The sequence below is a fragment of the Canis lupus genome, chromosome 13 (genome assembly GCF_011100685.1).
Source record: "Canis lupus familiaris isolate Mischka breed German Shepherd chromosome 13, alternate assembly UU_Cfam_GSD_1.0, whole genome shotgun sequence".
Classification (NCBI taxonomy): Eukaryota; Metazoa; Chordata; class Mammalia; order Carnivora; family Canidae; genus Canis; species Canis lupus.
Window position 1 is genome coordinate 44,413,295 of NC_049234.1, and position 15,128 is coordinate 44,428,422.

At 48.1% G+C, this 15,128-nt stretch overlaps 1 protein-coding gene across 4 annotated transcripts in view; it reads right to left on the bottom strand.

The window, feature by feature from the left end:
* CORIN (corin, serine peptidase) overlaps nucleotides 1-15,128 on the bottom strand; it is a 229,110-nt gene that overhangs the window by 213,079 nt on the left and 903 nt on the right. The gene's annotated exons all lie outside the window — the stretch shown is intronic.

Below are 15,128 nucleotides of genomic sequence, written 5' to 3' on the forward strand. Positions count from 1 at the left end.
CTTTTGCACTGGGGCAGCCCCAGATCTGGGGGATTCACTCCAGCTGGGAAATCTGAGAAGTCAGCTGGCCTGTTGTGGCAAGAGAGGTATTTTTAGCTGAGCCGTGGGGATCTCAGGATTGCCATCTACTTTGGACCTCAGGGTGGGAGACACAGAAGAGCCAGGCCAGAGGAGGGGGGCCGACTCTCAAGGTCCTTAGCAACAGGGCCGCTGAGCTTATTGTCGGAGGAGGATTCTGTGTCTACCCTGGGGGGCGGGGAGGCCAGTCCAGGGGCCTTCCCAGCAATAGTGCTGTACCCTCCCCACAGAGGCCAGGCCTTGGATGGCCTCCTGCAGGCCAGGCATTCCCAGGGGCTCCCCCCCAACACCCACCTGCCCACCTGCTGCTCCTGCATCCCCTGGAACTTGGTAGAAATGCAAATTCTTGGGTCCTACCCAATGATCTCAGGGATTCTCCTGCCCCACTCATCGTTGAGAATTCGTGGTCCCACCACACTCACCAACATTCGTAGATAAAGGCACAAGAGTAAGACTTCACCCCTTCCAAGCCCACGTGGCACTACATTTTTTAAATTAATAGACCTTATTTTCAGCCCATTTTTAGATTCAAGAAAAGGTTGAGTGGAGAGCAGAGAGAGCCAGTAACTTTTTCCAGACCATTTTCCCTTCCTCTCTCTCCGCTGTTCATCCTCAAGGACGCTGGTAAGACGTCAACTGAGTTTTGCCATCAAAGGCTGCTGTTGAGCGGGTCAGAAACAGACCCCGCCGCTCAGGGACGATGGCCATCACGGGTGCCAATCCTGGGAAGGACGGCACCTCGCCACCCCAGCCCAGGCTGGAATGAAGCCAATAACTGTAACTGCCTAAAATGATGGCGCCAGATGAAGACCTTCTCAAGATGGCCTTAGACATGATGTTAACTCTAGACTCTTAGTGAGGAAGTGGTGTCCTATGGCTGCTGCAACCAACTGCCACGGGGGCTCACCACAACGCACACTTATTTCCTTAGAATTCTGGAGGTCGGGATCCCTGGGTGGCGCAGTGGTTTGGCGCCTGCCTTTGGCCCAGGGCGCGATCCTGGAGACCCGGGATCGAGTCCCACGTCGGGCTCCCGGTGCATGGAGCCTGCTTCTCCCTCTGCCTGTGTCTCTGCCTCTCTCTCTCTCTGACTATCATAAATAAATAAAAATTAAAAAAAAAAAAAAAAAAAAAGGAATTCTGGAGGTCACAAGTCTGAAACCAGTTTAATTGGGCCAAAATCAACGTGTCGTCATCAGGGCCTCTTCCTCCGGAAGGCTCTCAGGGGACAATCTGTTTCCTCGCCTTTTTCAGTTTTTAGTGGCTGGTAGGCCTGTAGGCCGTGACTGGTGGACCTTTCCTGCATCTTGAAAACACCTCTCTCCAATATCTACACCTGCCGTCTCACTATTTCCTCCTCTGACTCTGACCCTCCTGCCCAAGGACATGGTGATTACATCAAGTCCTTCCGGATGATCCAGGATAATCTCCCCACCTCGGAATCTTAATTTATCACATCCCCAAAGTCTCTTTTGCCATATAAGGTGGCCTTCGCAGGTCCCAGGGATTAGGGCATGGATATATTTGGGGAGACCATTATTCAACCTACCATACTCCACATGGTCCGTACGATGCAATATCGTAGCCAGCCACCTGTGGTTAGTGAGCACAGAAATGTGGCCCATCTGAACCAGGGTGGGGTAATAAGGGTATTGAAATTTGAAGCCTTATTATAAAAAAAAAAAGTAATATATTTCATTAATTTTTGTATTGATTCCAGGTTAAAATTATAAAATCCTAGATACAGTGAGTTAAATAAAATACATTAAAATCAACCTGTTTCCTTTTGCTTTTTCAAATGTAGCTGCAAGACCGTTTCATGTAACACCTGTGGCCAACATTATATTTCTAAGGGATGGTGCTACTGTAGATCACAAAGGAAGCAGGGTGATGTCAAATTTCAATTGCTTCATTTTGGTCATACTCATCATCAGGCAGCCCAGACATAAAAAACAACATTTCTTCTTTCAACCGTCTCTAGGGAGAGTGACTGACTACACAGAATTGAGATTTCAAATCAAGAGGGATATTATCTAGGGACACGTACAACTAAATAATGGTAACTAAAAAAAAAAAAAAAAAAAAGTAACTTGTATTCTTACAAAGCACCTCCACAAAGCATTATTTTACTGAATCCTCAATCACAGCCCTCTGGGGTGGGGGGGATCCTGTTCCCATTGTTCTGAGAAGGAAACTGAGAATGGTACCTGCTGGGGGTGCAAGCAGCTAAGTGAGGACCCAGGTCTGCAGGGGTCTAGTTCCTGGCTTGGGTTTAACCATGTCATTAGGCTCCCTCTACCTCCTGAGTTATTTTATAACCAAGCTCCCTAGATTTCAGAGACCCAACAATTCTTCCTTTTTTCCTAGGAATTCTGTTCTTTGGCTATTCTGAACACATTTATTTATTTGTTTGTTTGTTTCTTAACTGAGTACGGAGGAGTGGATGTCCTACCTTCCTTAAATGGAAGATGATTTTTCTCCCGTGTCAAACTGCTCCTCAGCTATACCCCGAGGCGTACCTGGCTCCCAACTTGATCCCGGGCCATCTGTTGGAGAACCCCAGCAGCCGGGACTGTCTTGCTCCACTCTCTCCACCACTCACAAGCGGCATGCGTGGGTGAAGTGCTCGCCGCTGACTTGTAGCCTTGAACAAATCAGGGCTCTGGTGATCTGGTGATCAGATTTCATCTGATCAGTCTTTTTTGGGGTTGAACAGGCAATTCTGCTCTTTGGTGGATGGTCACCATAAGAAGAATCAGCAAAAAGACCCACAAAGAAAGTCCGCTAGGATGCCTCTTCCCCGGACAGCACTTCTCAAATGTCAGAAAAAGAAGAGGCAAGGGAAGGAAGAAAAGGTACAATGCACTGCTTGCACCTTAACACTTCAGCTTTTTTTTTTTTTTTAAGATTTTGTTTATTTATTCATGTGAGACACAGAGAGAGAGGCAGAGACACAGGCAGAGGAGCCTGATGCGGGACTCGAACCCGGGACCCCCAGGTCACACCCTGAGCCGAAAGCAGATGCTCAACCGCTGAGCCACCCAGGCACCCAACACTTCAGCTTTTAGACCTAGAAACCTCGGAGGGTGTCTAGTCCAACTATCTCATTTTACCTATGAGGACCCCGGGATCAAACAGGGTAACTGGCTTCTGTAAGGTCTCCAAGCAACTCAGTATCAGATGAGGACTAGGACTCCCATCTGTGCTTCTCTGCTTTTGTTCGAATTGGACAAAATTGTTCTGAATGATCACAGAGAAATACCTTGAAGTAAAATAATACAGCTTTGATCTCCAAACCACACTACCGAGGAGTGACACCTTGCTTGCAGGAGAAGGCTCCGGAATGGGCGCTCCGAGGTGAGGATCACATATGGTCACAGCCATCCTTGAAAAGTCTTTTGGAAAGTGCCACCCTGGAGACTACCACCACTCTCGGGTCAGTAAACCCCCCAGAGATGGAACAGGCTCATCAGCTGAGCAGCAAGATTAACTGATTGCCTTGAGGTTGCAGGACAGGAAGGCACAAATCTTTGAACACGGGGTCACACGGAGGCCGGCGACGTGGATACACATAAAGGCCCCCGTGTTCTGAAGCCAATGGTGGACTCCCTTCTCTTACCTTGGGCTCTCACTCCTGGGCGCTAAGTCAAATGACAGGCAAAGGGACTCATGCTACTTAGATCATCGCTCTCCCCTGTGCTCCTGATTCAGTGTGCGGTGGCGCTTAGTTAGAGACCAGGTTCCACGTGTGTGTGAATCCTTGTGTTTCGCCGCCGGTGGGCCCCAGTGCCTAGTACCATGCCGGTGTAGACATGTGAGCGGACTGGGGGCATGAGTCTATTATTCCTCTTGCTGCCCAGGCTGTGTGGCTGATGCTCATCAGGCGGGGTGATGTGGGTCTGTACGTACATGACTCTTAACTTCTTGGGGGATTAGGGTGCCCTGGCCAGAAAAATTCACGTGCAAGTGTTCATAGAGATTTTTCACTACCTGTGGGGTCTGGGCAACCCCCAAGGTAGGATTTCCGGACGCTATAACCTTTTCCATGCTACAGGGACACCTCAGCAGGATGGCCCCCGGGCTTCGGAGAGACTGACGTGCTTCACTTTCACAGCCGCATAGAGATCTTCCTTTAAAAGGCTCCCCCCGCCAAAAAAAGGGATGAAGCAATGGTTTTCCTACTATGTAACATTTCCATCAGCAATATGTGTTAGCAAATGCATCTTCATTAATATTATTCCATTAATGATACCATTTCCTAGGAATAGTAGCAATACAAGTGATGCAGGAGAAAGACAAATGAAATCATAATTTTGCAAAAGAAAAAATCAAAGGCTCAATGGCATGTGACAAGTTCTTAAGTTGTTGATGTGCCAAAAAAAGAAGAAAAAAAGGCTCCCAACGGCTGGAAATAAAAGGTGCTCCTCAAACACTGTCAGCCTCAGGGCTCAAGGGGGTCCCGGGCTGGGCACGACTGAAGGGCACCCAAGTGTTCTTTGCCACTCAGCCCCGTACTTTCTGGGCAACTGCTAAGCCAAACTGTGGGCCACCTCGCCTGTCTGCACAGGTGTCCTGAGCCACCGGCAGAGCCTCAGCGCTGATGCTGGGCAGCAAGAGGATCACCTGCAGGAGCACCTGCACCCGAGCTGGCACTGCCACCCGCCTGTCACCCCGCTCCGATGGCCTGCACGCATCTCCAGGAGCACATTCAAGCGGCTGCTGGGCAGAGGGCTGAGCAGAAAATCATAATCTATAGGCCCCACTGGGTGGAGCTCGGAGCTGAGCAACCCCAGCTGCAGAGCGCGATGGCCCGGCAAGCAGGAGGGCCAGGCCCTAGGCCAGCAGTGGCTCTCCCGGGGCGCAGAGGGAGCAGGACAGGAGCCGGGGCCGGGAAGCCACAGCCCAGCGCGGGCAGCAGTTGCAGCCATCCAAGAGGAGCCACCCCAAGTACCCCCTCTCCAGCCCCCCACCCCACGGGGAAAGCAGACACCACCTCCCAACCTGCACGGTGATGATCTGTCCAGAGAATAACAACCATTGTGGACTGTGTTTAGTATAAAGCAGACTTAGCTGAACCCCAGAAACAAAAATCAGCCTCTAGGGCGTTAGGAGTGCAGGCAGGGAAAGGATTACCTATCCAAGCATTGGGACCGGCTTGAATCGTGTCCCCCAAAACTGATGTCCACTGGAATCTCAGAAGGTGACCTTACTTGGAAATAGGGTTGTGACTTTGTGCTTATGTAGGGTGAGGTCATACTGGATCAGGGTCAGCCCTAAAGCAACTATGACAGGCATCCTGAGAATAAGGCACAGGGAAGAGAGGCTATGAAGGCAGAGCCCGGAGTGATGCAGCTATGGGCCAAGAAATGCCAAGGATTGCCAGCAATCGCCAAAAACTAGAAGAGGGGTGGAAAGACTCTTCCTTAGAACCGTCATGGGACAGGCCCTGCTGACAGTTTGATTTTGGATTTGTAACCTGCAGAGCTGTGAGTGAGTAAGTCTCTGTTGTGTTAAGCCACACAGTGTGTGGTTATTGGTTACAGAGTCCTTGGAAACGGACGCAGCATCCCTCTATCCCAGCATCTAACTCCTTGCTCCAAATACACGTCTGTAGGGTCTCTCATTCACAAATAATCACTAGTACCAAGTACCCACCAAGGCATTCTTCTGCAACGAACAGAAACACAGAAACATCTTGGCTTATGGGGGCTTTGATCGCTAGGAGGATCGTAGGAGGAGGACGCAGAAAGCAATCAACAGGAGGAGGGGCAAGACGGCGGAAGAGTAGGGTCTCCAAATCACCTGTCCCAACCAAATTACCTACAAAACCTTCAAATTACCCTGAAAATCTATGAATTCGGCCTGAGAATTAAAGAGAGAACACCTGGAATGCTACAGTGAGAAGAGTTGGCGCTTCTATCAAGGTAGGAAGACGGAAAAAAGAAATAAAAAAACAAAGGCCTCCAAGGGGGAGGGCCCCGCGAGGAGCCGGGCTGAGGCCGGGGCGAGGGTCCCCAGGACAGGAGAGCCCCGTCCCGGAGACGCAGGAGCTGCACCGACCTTCCCGGGCGGAAAGGGGCTCGCAGGGAGGTGGAGCAGGACCCAGGAGGGCGGGGATGCCCTCGGGCTCCCACGGACACTAACAGACACCTGCGCCCCGGGAGAGTGCGCCGAGCTCCCTAAGGGCTGGCGCGCATGGCGGGGCCCGGAGCAGCTCGGAGGGGGGAGGGGAGAGGGCGGAGGAAGAGGCTCCGCGGAGGGGGCTGCGGGGCGGGAGCAGCTCGGGGGGGCTCGGGGGCGGCTCCGCGGAGGGGGCTGCGGGGCGGGAGCGGCTCGGGGGGCTCGGGGGCGGCTCCGCGGAGGGGGCTGCGGGGCGGGAGCGCGAATCCACCAGCGCAGGCCCCGGAGCACAGGGCGCCAGGACACAGCCCAGGATCCGGCCTCCCCCGGGACAGGCAGAGGCCAGGAGGGCCCAGGACCGCAAGGACGCTCCTGCCCCGAGCTGAGATCAGCGGCCCCGCCCCGGAGCCTCCAGGCCCTGCAGACGGAGAGCTCCGGAGTTACTGCCGGAGCTGAATCCAGGTTTCCAGAGTTGGCCCCGCCACTGTGGTTGTTCCTCCTGGGGCCTCACGGGGTAAACAACCCCCACTGAGCCCTGCACCAGGCAGGGGCACAGCAGCTCCCCCAAGTGCTAACACCTGAAAATCAGCACAGCAGGCCCCTCCCCCAGAACACCAGCTGGACGGACAACTTCCAGGGGAAGTCAAGGGACTTAAAGTATACAGAATCAGAAGATACTCCCCCGTGGGTTTTTTGTTTTTTGTTTTTTGTTTTGTTTTGTTTTGTTTTGTTTTGCTTTTTGATTTTTTCCTTCCCCCACCCTTTTTTTCCCTTTTTCTTTTTCTTCTTTTTTTTTCTTCCTTTTTTTTTCTCTTTCTCTTTTCTTTCCTTCTTTCTCTCCTCTCTTTTTCTCCTTTTCCCAATACAATTTGCTTTTTGGCCACTCTGCACTGAACAAAATGACTAGAAGGAAAACCTCACCTCAAAAGAAAGAATCAGAAACAGTCCTCTCTCCCACAGAGTTACAAAATCTGGATTACAATTCAATGTCAGAAAGCCAATTCAGAAGCACTATTATACAGCTACTGGTGGCCCTAGAAAAAAGCATAAAGGACTCAAGAGACTTCATGACTGCAGAATTTAGAGCTAATCAGGCAGAAATTAAAAATCAATTGAATGAGATGCAATCCAAACTAGAAGTCCTAACAACGAGGGTTAACGAGGTGGAAGAACGAGTGACATAGAAGACAAGTTGATAGCAAAGAGGGAAACTGAGGAAAAAAGAGACAAACAATTAAAAGACCATGAAGATAGATAAGGGAAATAAACGACAGCCTGAGGAAGAAAAACCTACGTTTAATTGGGGTTCCCGAGGGCGCCGAAAGGGCCAGAGGGCCAGATTATGTATTTGAACAAATTCTAGCTGAAAACTTTCCTAATCTGGGAAGGGAAACAGGCATTCAGATCCAGGAAATAGAGAGATCCCCCCCTAAAATCAATAAAAACCGTTCAACACCTTGACATTTAATAGCGAAGCTTGCAAATTCCAAAGATAAAGAGAAGATCCTTAAAGCAGCAAGAGACAAGAAATCCCTGACTTTTATGGGGAGGAGTATTAGGGTAACAGCAGACCTCTCCACAGAGACCTGGCAGGCCAGAAAGGGCTGGCAGGATATATTCAGGGTCCTAAATGAGAAGAACATGCAACCAAGAATACTTTACCCAGCAAGGCTCTCATTCAAAATGGAAGGAGAGATAAAGAGCTTCCAAGACAGGCAGGAACTGAAAGAATGTGTGACCTCCAAACCAGCTCTGCAAGAAATTTTAAGGGGGACTCTTAAAATTCCTCTTTAAGAAGAAGTTCAGTGGAACAATCCACAAAAACTAGGACTGAATAGATATCATGATGACACTAAACTCATATCTTTCAATAGTAACTCTGAACGTGAACGGGCTTAATGACCCCATCAAAAGGCACAGGGTTTCAGAGTGGATAAAAAAGCAGGACCCATCTATTTGCTGTCTACAAGAGACTCATTTTAGACAGAAGGACACCTACAGCCTGAAAATAAAAGGTTGGAGAACCATTTACCATTCGAAGGGTCCTCAAAAGAAAGCAGGGGTAGCCATCCTTATATCAGATAAACTAAAATTTACCCTGAAGACTGTAGTGAGAGATGAAGAGGGACACTATCTCATACTTAAAGGATCTATCCAACGAGAGGACTTAACAATCCTCAATATATATGCCCCGAATGTGGGAGCTGCCAAATATAAATATATAAACCAATTAATAACCAAAGTGAAGAAATACTTAGATAATAATACACTTATACTTGGTGACTTCAATCTAGCTCTTTCTATACTCGATAGGTCTTCTAAGCACAACATCTCCAAAGAAACGAGAGCTTTAAATGATACACTGGACCAGATGGATTTCACAGATATCTACAGAACTTTACATCCAAACTCAACTGAATACACATTCTTCTCAAGTACGCATGGAACTTTCTCCAGAATAGACCACATACTGGGTCACAAATCGGGTCTGAACCGCTACCAAAAGATTGGGATCGTCCCCTGCATATTCTCAGACCATAATGCCTTGAAATTAGAACTAAATCACAACAAGAAGTTTGCAAGGACCTCAAACACGTGGAGGTTAAGGACCATCCTGCTAAAAGATGAAAGGGTCAACCAGGAAATTAAGGAAGAATTAAAAAGATTCATGGAAACTAATGAGAATGAAGATACAACCATTCAAAATCGTTGGGATGCAGCAAAAGCAGCCCTAAGGGGGAAATACATCGCAATACAAGCATCCATTCAAAAACTGGAAAGAACTCAAATACAAAAGCTAACCTTACATATAAAGGAGCTAGAGAAAAAACAGCAAATAGATCCTACACCCAGGAGAAGAAGGGAGTTAATAAAGATTCGAGCAGAACTCAACGAAATTGAGACCAGAAGAACTGTGGAACAGATCAACAGAACCAGGAGTTGGTTCTTTGAAAGAATTAATAAGATAGATAAACCATTAGCCAGCCTTATTATTTTTTTTTTAGCCAGCCTTATTAAAAAGAAGAGAGAGAAGACTCAAATTAATAAAATCATGAATGAGAAAGGAGAGATCACTACCAACACCAAGGAAATACAAACGATTTTAAAAACATATTATGAACAGCTATACACCAATAAATTAGGCAATCTAGAAGAAATGGACGCATTCCTGGAAAGCCACAAACTACCAAAACTGGAACAGGAAGAAATAGAAAACCTTAACAGGCCAATAACCAGGGAGGAAATTGAAGCAGTCATCAAAAACCTCCCAAGACACAAGAGTCCAGGGCCAGATGGCTTCCCAGGGGAATTTTATCAAACGTTTAAAGAAGAAACCATACCTATTCTCCTAAAGCTGTTTGGAAAGATAGAAAGAGATGGAGTACTTCCAAATTCGTTCTATGAGGCCAGCATCACCTTAATTCCAAAACCAGACAAAGACCCCACCAAAAAGGAGAATTACAGACCAATATCCCTGATGAACATGGATGCAAAAATTCTCAACAAGATACTGGCCAATAGGATCCAACAGTACATTAAGAAAATTATTCACCATGACCAAGTAGGATTTATCCCCGGGACACAAGGCCAGTTCAACACCCGTAAAACAATCAATGTGATTCATCATATCAGCAAGAGAAAAACCAAGAACCATATGATCCTCTCATTAGATGCAGAGAAAGCATTTGACAAAATACAGCATCCATTCCTGATCAAAACTCTTCAGAGTGTAGGGATAGAGGGAACATTCCTCAACATCTTAAAAGCCATCTATGAAAAGCCCACAGCAAATATCATTCTCAGTGGGGAAGCACTGGGAGCCTTTCCCCTAAGATCAGGAATGAGACAGGGATGTCCACTCTCACCACTGCTAGTCAACATAGTACTGGAAGTCCTAGCCTCAGCAGTCAGACAACAAAAAGACATTAAAGGCATTCAAATTGGCAAAGAAGAAGTCAAACTCTCCCTCTTCGCCGATGACGTGATACTCTACATAGAAAACCCAAAAGTCTCCACCCCAAGATTGCTAGAACTCATACAGCAATTCGGTAGCGTGGCAGGATACAAAATAAATGCCCAGAAATCAGTGGCATTTCTATACACTAACAATGAGACTGAAGAAAGAGAGATTAAGGAGTCAATCCCATTTACAATTGCACCCAAAAGCATAAGATACCTAGGAATAAACCTCACCAAAGATGTAAAGGATCTATACCCTCAAAACTATAGAACACTTCTGAAAGAAATTGAGGAACACACAAAGAGATGGAAAAATATTCCATGCTCATGGATTGGCAGAATTAATATTGTGAAAATGTCAATGTTACCCAGTGCAATATACACGTTTAATGCAATCCCTATCAAAATACCATGGACTTTCTTCAGAGAGTTAGAACAAATTATTTTAAGATTTGTGTGGAATCAGAAAAGACCCCGAATAGCCAGGGGAATTTTAAAAAATAAAACCATAGATGGGGGCATCACAATGCCAGATTTCAGGTTGTACTACAAAGCTGTGGTCATCAAGACAGTGTGGTACTGGCACAAAAACAGACACATAGATCAGTGGAACAGAATAGAGAACCCAGAAGTGGACCCTGAACTTTATGGTCAACTAATATTCGATAAAGGAGGAAAGACTATCCATTGGAAGAAAGACAGTCTCTTCATAAATGGTGCTGGGAAAATTGGACATCCACATGCAGAAGAATGAAACTAGACCACTCTCTTTAACCATACACAAAGATAAACTCAAAATGGATGAAAGATCTAAATGTGAGACAAGATTCCATCAAAATCCTAGAGAATACAGGCATCACCCTTTTTGAACTCGGCCACAGTAACTTCTTGCAAGATACATCCACGAAGGCAAAAGAAACAAAAGCAAAAATGAACTATTGGGACTTCATCAAGATAAGAAGCTTTTGCACAGCAAAAGATACAGTCAACAAAACTCAAAGACAACCTACAGAGTGGGAGAAGATATTTGCAAATGACATATCAGATAAAGGGCTAGTTTCCAAGATCTATAAAGAACTTATTAAACTCAACACCAAAGAAACAAACAATCCAATCATAAAATGGGCAAAAGACATGAAGAGAAATCTCACAGAGGAAGACATAGACATGGCCAACACGCACATGAGAAAATGCTCTGCATCACTTGCCATCAGGGAAATACAAATCAAAACCACAATGAGATCCCACCTCGCCCCAGTGAGAATGGGGAAAATTAACCAGGCAGGAAACCACAAATGTTGGAGAGGATGTGGAGAAAAGGGAACCCTCTTACATTGTTGGTGGGAATGTGAACTGGTGCAACCACTCTGGAAAACTGTGTGGAGGTTCCTCAAAGAGTTAAAAATAGACCTGCCCTACGACCCTGCAATTGCACTGTTGGGGATTTACCCCAAAGATACAGATGCAATGAAACGCAGGGACACCTGCAACCCGATGTTTCTATCAGCAATGGCCACAATAGCCAAGCTGTGGAAGGAGCCTCGGTGTCCATCGAAAGATGAATGGATAAAGAAGATGTGGTTTATGTATACAATGGAATATTCCCCAGCCATTAGAAATGACAAATACCCACCATTTGCTTCAACGTGGATGGAACTGGAGGGTATTATGCTGAGTGAAGCAAGTCAGTCAGAGAAGGACAAACATTATATGTTCTCATTCATTTGGGGAATATAAATAATAGTGAAAGGGAATATAAGGGAAGGGAGAAGAAATGTGTGGGAAATATCAGAAAGGGAGACAGAACGTAAAGACTGCTAACTCTGGGAAAAGAACTAGGGGTGGTAGAAGGGGAGGAGGGTGGGGGATGGGAGTGAATGGGTGACGGGCACTGGGGGTTTTTCTGTATGTTGGTAAATTGAACACCAATAAAAAATAAATTAAAAAAAAGCAATCAACATAAAGAGGTAAAACATACAGCGTGTCAAACGGTGCTAGGTTCAGGAAGGGGTCCTACAGACTAGGGTGCTGGTACTAGTTTCGAATCTCAATAAATTGAGCATGCTCAGTGGACTTTGATGCAGACGTTGAGCCTAGTGTTGTAGTTTGTCATTCTTGTAAGAAGAAAAAAATCAACGCATGAGGGTACGAGGGAGAGAGAGGAGCCTCCCTCTATTCTCTTAGAGTTTCTGCCCTAAAACTGGGAAACCGCTCACTGTCAAGCTCATTGCGAAGGGAAAAGAACAAGTTAGCAAAAGTCATCAAGGCCGAGGGAAGAATGCCCAAGGATTTGGTGGCTAGTTCACACTTGACTTACCAAGGGATCTGGCCCTTCACCATTCAACAAATGCCCCGGCAACGTCAAAGACGCCAACGCTCTACAAAACCACTCCTCGGGAAGAAAAGAAGCAACAGGAGGCTCTGGACGGAAAAAGCGTATCATCCAAGAACCTCATTAAATTATCACTCAAGTAAATGGAAGCTCAAGAGGACATTCCACATTGAAAAAGACGTTTCATCAACATAATACGGTAACCACTGGTCACTGGTGATTAAGCCCTTGAGAGGGTCTGGGAGACTGAAGAACTAAATTTTTAATTTGATTTAATTTTAATGAATTTAAATGACATCAACTAAACAACAACGTGTGTGACCAGCAGCTCCTCCATGGGAGAGCACAGCTTTAGTCACAGAAGTCCGGCTGCGGAGAAAAGCCTGATGACCCGTTGGGTCTGAGGTGGGCCCAGCCCTGTAAGTAAAGGTTAGGGAGGCTTCACAGAACGTACAACTATTATGGACAGTATTTCGAGGACGTATCCATTCCCCTAATCCTCACGGCGTTCCTGTAAGTGGTCAGTACTGTCATCCCCACATACTGGATGAAGATATTAAGGTTCAACCGGAGTATAGGACCTGTCCAGAGCCTTGGAGCTTTTTTTTTTTTTAAGATCTTATTTATTTATTCATGAAAGATAACACAGAGAGAGAGAGGGAGAGAGAGAAAGAGAGCCAAGAGACAGAGACATAGGCAGAGGGAGAAGCAGGCTCCCTGTGGGTCAGGGGTCACGCCCTGAGCCAAAGGCAGAGGCTCAACCTCTGAACCACCCAGGCACCCCAGCCTTGCAGCTTTTAAGGGGTCAAGCCCAAGATTTGAATTTTGTTTAGACACCAAAATCCATACTCTCATCTCCAAGGTCCAACTAAGCTAACAGCAGCTTTCATTCTCGTGAGTCCTTCCATTGCTACCCTCATGGAATAGTCGGAAGCACAAAAGCGTGTGTGTGTGTGCGCGCGCGCACGTGCATGTGTCTGAGCAGATGTTCGACAGGCTGAGTCCGGAGGTTGCTTGAGAACCCCCTGTGGCTCTAGGGGTCCGTACAGGCCACTATCCTCCAGCCGGCCAGCCCCATTTTTCACTCGGCCAAGCCAAGCGCAAGGCCAAACACACTGGGATGGGGCCAACGGGATGCAGTGATGCTTGCTCGCCAGTCAACTTATTAAGACCGAAGTGGCACATGCAAGGAACCTTTCTGCTTGGACTCATTCAGGAAAATTCTGCAGCCCAACTTTCCTGGTCATTCCCCAGCGGTAGAGGCGCTCAGAAACCCCAAAGCTGCAAGTCCTTAGTTCTTGATGGCAAGGGAGGCTAGAGGGAAGGGAAAGAGGAAAGATGAACAACCGCGTCGGGGTGAACAGGAGGGAGATCCGAACATTCGGATCTCAGAGCGTGAGGATGCCGACTGGCTGGAATATATGTGCGGTTGCCCAGCCTCCCCCAGCCTCCTTCCTGACCGCCTCCCCGCAGTGGGGAGGGGCCGCTGAGGTGCCCACAGGGCAACAGAGCTCCCGGGCTGCAATCTCCTCCAAGATGAAGCTGCAGCTGGTGTGTGGTGGAGGCTCTGATGCCTTCCGGCTATCGCTGCCAAGATCACCGCAGCATTAGGAGGAAGGTTTCCCGCGGAATTCATTTTGCATCTTAAAAAAAAAAAAAAAAAGTTTCCCTATGCCTGGAAATACACTCAATGAGATGAAGGAAGCAATTATTATTTGTCTCTTTAACCTCCTGGAAGGTTAATGGAGGCGTTCCTCCTCGGACTGTCAGCCTCTCCTTCAAGGAAGTTTCTGGGAAGATGCCCCTTCCCCTAAATCAAGCTTTGCAGCATCCTGAGGTTCTGAGGTTGATGGGATTCCACACCCAAACGGCTCTAGAAATAGTTCACTCGAGTGCAACACCTGGCAAAGTGCAATCCTGGAAAGGATTCTAGGGAAAACCTGACCGCCCCGCCCCAGTCTCCCATATGTCTACACCGCTGTCCAGCCTAACCTCTCAATCCCCAGGAATCGGGTTGGGGGTAGGGGGCTCCTGTTTAGCATCATTTCACAACCAAACAAAACTATTGGGCACCAAACAATACACACAGGCAGGTGGAATGTCGTGTTGTGACTGCAACAAAAAATGCAACTTGGGACTTTTTTTTTTTTTTTTTTTTAAAGCATCGTTTCTTCTCGTCGCCTCCGGGTTATGCCCAGAACCAGTGTTTTGCAGCCTCTTTCCTTTGCAGTTCGTTCCCCTGTAGCTTTGCTTCCCTCAGTAAGTCACCCCCCGCCCCCCGCCGTCCCCGCTGCAGACCGCGGAGACCAGGATGGGGCTTCTCCGTGCGGTCCCGAGGCTCCCGGGCGGCGGCGGCCACCTGCTCCGCGCTCCTCGGCCCCGCGCCCCCGGAGCCCGACAGGACAGGACAGGGTCCCCGCGGGATGCGGGCGCAGGTCGGCCCTGCTCCTGGGGACTCGGCCGGCGAGGATGCTCCCCCCGCCCCCAACTAGGCGCAGCGCGGGCCCTTCCCGGGGCGCGCCCCGAGCCCCCCACCCCAGGCCGGCGCCGGGGCCCGAGGTGCGCGGGGGACGCGGGGTCGCGGGGGACGCGGGGGACGCGGGGCGGAGGCCGAGCGCGCAGTGAGCCCGGGCGGCCG